General features: G+C 45.7%; 1 pseudogene; it reads right to left on the bottom strand.

Annotated features, from left to right (window-relative positions):
* Positions 1 to 6,651: 6,651 nt before the first annotated feature.
* LOC126250407 (5S ribosomal RNA) lies at positions 6,652 to 6,769 on the bottom strand (annotated as a pseudogene).
* Positions 6,770 to 9,430: the final 2,661 nt, after the last annotated feature.

Raw genomic sequence — 9,430 nt, 5'->3', positions numbered from 1 at the left:
AGCCTGTATAAACTCAAGCCGGCCGGAGTGGCCGTGCGGTTCTGGGCGCTACAGTCTCGAACCGAGCGACCGCTACGGTCGCAGGTTCGAATCCTGCCTCAGGCATGGATGTGTGTGATGTCCTTAGGTTAGTTAGGTTTAATTAGTTCTAAGTTCTAGGCGACTGATGACCTCAGAAGTTAAGTCGCATAGTGCTCAGAGCCATTTTTTGTATAAACTCATACCGATGTTGTCTGAACGGGCAGATACAATACTGATTCGTTCACACCTGGAATAATGGCAACTTATTGAGTCCCGATGGTCCGTCCACGACCAGAAGGACTTTAAAATCGGATGCACCAAGTAGCTACACTCCTGGAAATGGAAAAAAGAACACATTGACACCGGTGTGTCAGACCCACCATACTTGCTCCGGACACTGCGAGAGGGCTGTACAAGCAATGATCACACGCACGGCACAGCGGACACACCAGGAACCGCGGTGTTGGCCGTCGAATGGCGCTAGCTGCGCAGCATTTGTGCACCGCCGCCGTCAGTGTCAGCCAGTTTGCCGTGGCATACGGAGCTCCATCGCAGTCTTTAACACTGGTAGCATGCCGCGACAGCGTGGACGTGAACCGTATGTGCAGTTGACGGACTTTGAGCGAGGGCGTATAGTGGGCATGCGGGAGGCCGGGTGGACGTACCGCCGAATTGCTCAACACGTGGGGCGTGAGGTCTCCACAGTACATCGATGTTGTCGCCAGTGGTCGGCGGAAGGTGCACGTGCCCGTCGACCTGGGACCGGACCGCAGCGACGCACGGATGCACGCCAAGACCGTAGGATCCTACGCAGTGCCGTAGGGGACCGCACCGCCACTTCCCAGCAAATTAGGGACACTGTTGCTCCTGGGGTATCGGCGAGGACCATTCGCAACCGTCTCCATGAAGCTGGGCTACGGTCCCGCACACCGTTAGGCCGTCTTCCGCTCACGCCCCAACATCGTGCAGCCCGCCTCCAGTGGTGTCGCGACAGGCGTGAATGGAGGGACGAATGGAGACGTGTCGTCTTCAGCGATGAGAGTCGCTTCTGCCTTGGTGCCAATGATGGTCGTATGCGTGTTTGGCGCCGTGCAGGTGAGCGCCACAATCAGGACTGCATACGACCGAGGCACACAGGGCCAACACCCGGCATCATGGTGTGGGGAGCGATCTCCTACACTGGCCGTACACCACTGGTGATCGTCGAGGGGACACTGAATAGTGCACGGTACATCCAAACCGTCATCGAACCCATCGTTCTACCATTCCTAGACCGGCAAGGGAACTTGCTGTTCCAACAGGACAATGCACGTCCGCATGTATCCCGTGCCACCCAACGTGCTCTAGAAGGTGTAAGTCAACTACCCTGGCCAGCAAGATCCCCGGATCCGTCCCCCATTTAGCATGTTTGGGACTGGATGAAGCGTCGTCTCACGCGGTCTGCACGTCCAGCACGAACGCTGGTCCAACTGAGGCGCCAGGTGGAAATGGCATGGCAAGCCGTTCCACAGGACTACATCCAGCATCTCTACGATCGTCTCCATGGGAGAATAGCAGCCTGCATTGCTGCGAAAGGTGGATATACACTGTACTAGTGCCGACATTGTGCATGCTCTGTTGCCTGTGTCTATGTGCCTGTGGTTCTGTCAGTGTGATCATGTGATGTATCTGACCCCAGGAATGTGTCAATAAAGTTTCCCCTTCCTGGGATAATGAATTCACGGTGTTCTTATTTCAATTTCCAGGAGTGTATTTTCGGCTTCTAGTTGTTATATTCATCCTTCGTCACAAATCACTCTAACGCATGACAAAAAGAACACATCATCACTCTGCGCACACAATCTCATATCATTATTCTCATACGATTCAATCACACATCTGACATCACCCACAGTCCTTAGGAATGAAATATGTAACCTCTGCTGTGACTTTAAGGTAACTTATCTGTGAAGCTACTTCAAAATATGGTTTTTATCTTAAATCGATAGCGTTTTTTGAACAAAGTGGTGGTTAAAATAATTGAATTGGACATCAGGGAGTAATTAAAACATGAACTTACAGGTATCTCACTGTGCGTTCACACCCTTATTCTTCTGCTTTCAAATGTCAATGCTGTCATTAGACTCCTGTTCGAGAAACATATACCATACAACTGTTCTCCAGTTGACAGCCCTGTCAGAAGATACGCATTGCGAGGCTCTTATGTTCCCCTTGTATATATTGGTTTCCGAGCGTCGTTTTCTTCATAAACTTTAGTGTAGGTCGAGTTGCTGCTACTTTGTCATTCTCGAAAGTTATTATGCCTGTACTTTGTTGTGATATGGGACAGTTAGCTGGTGGGAACTTCTAGAGTTGCAAGAAATATATTCTGGGTTTAATGTGAGACAACATCTGATGGCAGTTGATTCCATTGGAGTGGCCGAAGCTGAAAAGTGGTCCTTGAGACAATTAAAGACGCAGGAATAAGAAGGAGAAACAAGAAAAGGAAGTGAGAAGATTAGAAACAAGTAAATGAAGAATATTATGCAACGAGAATGTATTAGGAACAACAGAGGTCAGTCATATATCAAAATATATCTTTGAACATTAAATTTTCTGACATGTTTATTTTATACACAAAAATTGTATGTGAGCTATTTGGAGGAAAGCAGTCTACAGACACTAAAGTACTATCAACATGAAGGGAAATACATATTGATTAATTTAAAAAAAGTAATCTTAATTGTCTGATCTAAATATTTCTAGAACAAGAACTTGAGGCAGAAATGACATTATTTTAGTACGCTTCTTAGATAAACGTGTTATTAATGTGTGCTTAAAGTTTCAAGCATGTAAGTAAGATTGTCACTGCGTAGATTCCAAGTACGGAAAACGGTTTCACACAAACAATATTTCTTTACGTCATAGTTACCTCAGAAATAACGATTTTAATATCACAAACACTAGTAAAATCATTTGAGTTCTATAGAGACAATCTGAGTAAATAATACTGGTTATCAGCTGATGAAGTTAATACTGGCAGGGGCCGCATATGATGAGCAATCTCTTACAGCTTGTATTTGGTAACTTATTTTCTGTTATTGGACGTCACTTCTATCATATTCTATCATCATTTGCTCTGGGAGGAGGAATCACAATGCCACAAATCTCCAAAATGAATTTTACTACCTATGATTTTGTGATTTTATTGATCGCGGCGCTTTTTCGAAAATGTACATAGGGAACCTGTCCTACATTTGCCTCGGTGAGTGTGGAAAAAACCACACCCATGCGGTCCGAGAACAGTCTTTAAGTACCTGCGCGTATTGGAACAGGCTCTCGCAAACTGTCGACAAACGAGATTCACAAGATCGTTGCCAATTCGGTTCTTGAGCACTTTTATCAGACTACCATTCTTATGAAGTTGGGTTTGTGGAGGAGATAGAGAAACTTCAAAGAGCAGCTGGAGAAGTTGCCACAGTCTTTTTGATGTGACAGAAAAACGTCAGCACAACTTCAAAAAATTTCAGTGAGAGGTTCCTATGTAAGACACTATGTATCATGTGGGACTCACTGATAAAAGCCTGGGACCGTAGGTTCCAAGTCGAGAAAGGAAACATATTAAGTCCTATGACATACATTTAGCGTAATGACCATGGTGGTAAAAGTAACGAAATTCGAGAATATGTGGAGTTGTAAAGACAGTAGTTGTTCATGAGCATCGTTCGCTATGGAACTGAATAGTGGTTAATCGAACAACGAAAACTGTCAAGTTGTGAAGATTTTTCCTTGGCTTCTGGTTCTAATTTCATTTCGAGTACTGCTGGTACTCTTGCTCTTAGAATAGATGCTGAGGCCTCCACAAGTATTGAAATATTGGAATTTTTTACGTAAAAGTTTCCATTGTTGACCTTGACAGTACAGATAATAAGTATACAACGATAAAAAATACCTAGGTTTCCTTTCATGCATATTCCACAATTTACATATCAATTCAATTTTAAGTTCATAAAAGTACTGGAGGCTACCCTGACCATTATACACTTGCTGTACAATTCGCCGGAAACACAGCGTAGAAAATTAATGTTGAAAATCTCTACCATTTTCGGAATCACTAATCGTCCGATAGTCTCATTATGAACAGCCATTTGAATCTTACACAACGTACCCAGACAGAAAAGAACATGGCTTCTAGCCCTTGCGCAAATTACTTTAAATAGTACGTAATGGAAGACTGACAGCAAGAATCTTCTGGGAGATATGTTGTGAAAGTCTAAATCGTGAGTTGTGCCTAAGATTACCAGGGCTGGATATTGCACTGACTTAAACGTTTAACGATGTTCGAAATGTGTCGACACATTGTAAGACCTTGAACTGTTTGGACCGAGAAAAGCAGCGCAGTTAAAACAGTGCTCGACCCTATCAAACAACAGCCACAAAGCTAGTTTTATTCCATATTTTACTGTATACATGACCCAGTAAAGAGAAGTGTGTGCCCTGAAAGATTGAAACGTATGTAGATAAATGACACGTTAAAGTTTGGAACATTTCATGGGTCAGGAAAAATGCGTTAAAAGGCATGAATAAAAGAAGAAAGGGTTCAATATCCCGTCGACGAAACTGTCATTGGATATCGAGCACAAATATGAACTGGAAAAGGATAGGATAGGGAGTAGGTACTTGATTTTATAAAACTATCCTGTCGCTCTCATGACTTGGTTTACAGAAGCCTAAAGCTGGGTTTCCCTTAAAGCTGATGGTTTGTTGGTTGATTTGGGAGAGGGCACCAAACAGCGAGGTCATCGGTCCCATCCGTTAGGGTTCAAATGGCTCTGAGCACTATGGGACTTAACTTCAAAGGTCATCAGTCCCCTAGAACTTAGAACTATTTAAACCTAACTAACCTAAGGACATCACACACATCTATGCCCGAGGCAGGAATCCAACCTGCGACCGTAGCCGTCACACGGTTCCAGACTGTAGCGCCTAGAACCGCACGGCCACCCCGGCCGGCCATCCGTTAGGGAAGGATGAGGAAGGAAGTCGGCCGTGTCCTTTCAACGGAACGATCCTAAAGCGATTTAGGTAAATCACGGAAAACCTAAATCAGGATGGCTGGGCGCAGGTTTGGAACCTCGTCCTTCCGAATACGAGTCCAGTGTGCCAACCACGGCGCCGTCTCCCTCGACTTTTCAGATGTGAGTCCGGTGGTGTAAATACTGCGCCGTTCCGCTGTGTCGCGTGTGAAGTGGAAGCATGTAAATGTAAGCCTCGTTTCACACCAGTAACAGGCAACCGTCAGGAGAGTAACTTGAATTACAAGAAGACGCTAGAGGTGCTTTAATCAAATGACATTGGCAATAATATCGAGATACGTCGAACTACACGAAACAGCATGATAACTTTAAAAATGCAGGAGTTATCAATGTGTTGACAACGTTGGATGTGACGCAGTTGATGCTTCCCACGGACAGTTAGTTCGCCGTTGCCTTAGTTCGCTCTGTTTGTATGTCAAGTGCAGAGCAATAACGTCTGTAACGACAGGCTGTAAATCGTAATTGTGTTCATAGTGCTACCTGTAAAGGCAGAAACGAAAGGGAGGACACTGAAACTCCCTATTGGCATATAGCCTGATCCTCAAAAAGAGCGAAGCTCGTCGACTGCTCCATCTTCAAATACAACAGTAATCGTCATCGAACCGAATGGCGTGTAGCGGAGGGTCATAGTATGTTATAATCATTTTCAGTCTTCTTGTTCCGCTGGACACACATCCGAAAGGACAATGGTCCAAATCCGCCGACGGCCATTCAGAATTAGGGATTTCCATGCTTTCCCTAAATTGCTCCAGGCAAATGCCGGGACGACTCTTCTGAAAGAGCATGGATGATTTCGGTCCCCATTCTTGGAACGTTTTAAGACTGTGCTCTGTCTCTAACGACTTCGATGTTGAGGCAACGTTAAATCCCAATCTTGCTTCCTTCATTCCTTTTCCATTCGTGGGTAGCATCTGGGAAGCCGGACACCTGGTAACCCTGTCTAAAAACCAGCATTGCTGTATTTGTCCACTAGTCTTCATTAAGCGAGATATGTGTTGGCTGAAGAAATATGGTTTTCGACTTGAACGTGGCTGTTCGAAACTTTTAATGTAAGGCTGTCCGAGATGTACAAACTCTTTCGTGGCATTTTGTTGAGAACGTCTATGACGCTCATTCACAAAAAAAAAAAAAAGAGTGACGCGAACTGCTCTGCTCTCCCGTCACTTTTATATGCATTCCAATTTGTATAGGTAGTAAACGACCGAATGTTATTCGAGAATTCTGATTTAACCTATATGCTGCAAAGAACTCCTGAAAGCAATGACTATCAAACGAACTGTTATCGTACGTGATGCTGGTACAAAACGGTCGTAATTAACTTGCAGATTTGTGTTCTGTGTAGTTCACAAAAAAAGCACTCCGTCTTCAGGCCACGAGTGGCCTACCGGGACCATCCGACCGCCGTGTCATCCTCAGGCGAGGATGCGGATAGGAGGGGCGTAGGGTCAGCACACCGCTCTCCCGGTCGTTATGATGGTATTCTTGACCGAAGCCGCTACTATTCGGTCGAGTAGCTCCTCAATTGGCGTCACGAGGCTGAGTGCACCCCGAAAAATGGCAACAGCACATAGCGGCCTGGATGGTCACCCATCCAAGTGCCGACCACGCCCGACAGCGCTTAACTTCGGTGATCTCACGGGAACCGGTGTATCCACTGCGGCAAGGACGTTGCCCTGCGTAGTTCACAAACGAAGAGAAATTAGATATACCGTTTCTTTACGGATAATACAGTAATATCATGAAGCGAACAGTAGAGTAGTCGTATATAGTTGCGGAAATGTGTAAAAAATGACAAATATGTGAAGGGTAAAAGAACAACTAAAAAGAAAAGAACGAAATTGTCGGTAGGACACTGGAATGTTACACGCAGGGTAATAGGTGACCCTGCAACGTGCGACAGAAATTAATATTTTGGTAGTTTCAGCTGGAAATCGAAATACACACCGTCTGACAAAAAGATAAAGCACCGGTGAGGGGAGGAGAAAATGGAACTTAACGGACCGAGACGGAAGATGATGTGTTAGTGATTACAAAATTGAGATAAATTTTCAAGGAACTAGGTATTATAAGCTCACTTATCAGTATGATGTTGCACCCGCTCTGACCTGGACGCATGAACTGATCTATTGGATAGAGTGCCATACCGCCGTTGTATTCTGTCCTGAGTCAAGGTTGCCCACAATTGTTGTAACTGGTCCTTGGTATCCTGGGTACTAGCGGTGGAACACAGATGACATTTGAGCTGTTACTGCACATGTTCTATCAGGGGCAGATTCGGGGATCTGGTTGTCGACAGGGGAACCTAAACATCAGACAGGCAGTTCACACAGATACGTGACATGTGTGGACGAACAGTGTCCTGTTGACAAATGACAGCACGATGCTATCGTATGAGAAATAACACGTGAAGACGTAGGATGTCCGTGACGTACCATTTTGACGTCATCGTTCACTCAGTCCCTACCAGCCGTGACCAAAAATCATACCCGAAGGCTACCCACGCCATGACGCCAAGAGTAACACCGCTGGGCCTCTCCAAAACACTGGAGGAATGTTTCCAGTTACTCGCCGACTATGGTCATCCAGTGTAGTGCAGAAACATAATTCATCACCGAACGCATCGTGACGTCCTTCATCACCAGTTCATGCTTCCGGGTTGCAGTGCCACTCCAAAAGCAACCGTTTGTGTTGTGGTGTTAACGGCAGCCTATGGACGGTAAGCCCCTATTCTGGCCACTGATAGACTCTGGCCAATGGTGCGGGGAATTCATTACTCGTCCTCGGGTAACTGATACTGTGGTGTGCGTACTGTAAGACCTTCGGTACACACACCATCAGATTATTTGACTTGTCGCTCTAACGAAGTAGGCGAGTGTCAGCAATATGTATCGTGGTTTATCGTGGCGTGTTTATCTTCTGCCGTTAGGTCAGACGATAGAAATGCCACTTGCACACGTAGAGTAGCAGATTGACGGTGACCAACTTTAAACAGAACTAGATTAATTTTCACACACGTTTATTAAAATAATAACAAGCATAAAAATTACTTAACTTGGTTCAGGATGCTATTTACAATTGACCATCTGAAGTTCCTTTGGTATTGGTACGTTAATCTTATTCTCACATATATCTCTGATACTTGACAAAAGTGTCTATACATTTATCTTCATGGCTATGTACAGCAATATGGTAATCTTATTAGTCGCAGACTGAAACTTGACTATAGACTGGTACAGACTAATGCAGACTGGTGCAGACAAATGCAGACTAATGCAGACTGACTAATCGGAGGTCTGTACACTCGTTATAATACCTCGCGCGTTCAGGTATCACTGCGCGAGTGTGATCCGCGAGGAGGGAAGGTTCTACATTAGCAGCAATCTCATTGGCTGTGTTACATATTAATACGCGGATCGGTGGAAGCAGAATTTGGTCCGTCTCTGAGGCAGCGCCATCTCGTAGTGCGAAGACGGACGAGCGCTGCGCCTGCGCTGTTGTGCTGAGCGGGGCGCGCTCTAGTGGGAAAGTTGTGTATGCGCCGACAACTCGGAACTATGTACACAACAGATACAAAACTGCAGAGCTTGAGATATTCATGGAGTACAGCACGGCGATTCTTCCCTGTGACGGTCACATATCGTCTACCGGAACCTCGAAGAGTATGCCTGTCCTCACGTTCCTATGCAGTCCAACATCGGATCACTGTCGCAGTCGAATGCCCCGCAAATCTTAATACTGCACACTTCGACTAGCGTCACAAATGTGAGCCCATTATGAGGCTCTTTAAAAGTCTGTCAGGTGGTGATTACGGTGTCTCACACGTGTACACGGCATCTCCAAGGCCTTCACAAGGAACGCTCAACATCTGACGCTATTCATGTTCCTACCAGCCCTTATCAACAACATTAAACCCGAACAACGCTAATGCACTCTGTTGGCCGATCTACTTGTCACAGAGAACTGGAACTGCACGATTCAGTCACAGTAATGTGACCACCGCCCATATTCGACATCAACGTGATATCACCACCCACAGGTAGCAGGTGACAGCACTAGCACTGGAGGGCATATAAAGCTTGTCGTCGAACGCGGGAAACAGCGCTGTCGATGTCGTAATCCGGAATCGGAGAGATTAATCTTGCGTCCAAAAGGGTATGATCACTGGCTTTCGGGCCAAAAGCATGTCCACAACGACTACATTTGTAAACTGTTTAGGTGCCGCCGGGGATAAAGTACACAGTGTATGGCAAACTAGCGCTATGCAAAACCGGTGGTAAGGGAACTGTGCTGCTGCACGAACCAAAAATGACGGGGTGAACGACGGGCGAGGATAC

The sequence above is a fragment of the Schistocerca nitens genome, chromosome 3 (genome assembly GCF_023898315.1).
Source record: "Schistocerca nitens isolate TAMUIC-IGC-003100 chromosome 3, iqSchNite1.1, whole genome shotgun sequence".
Classification (NCBI taxonomy): domain Eukaryota; kingdom Metazoa; phylum Arthropoda; class Insecta; order Orthoptera; family Acrididae; genus Schistocerca; species Schistocerca nitens.
Note: the sequence above shows the minus strand (reverse complement) of the source record. Positions and strands in the feature narration are given on the sequence as shown.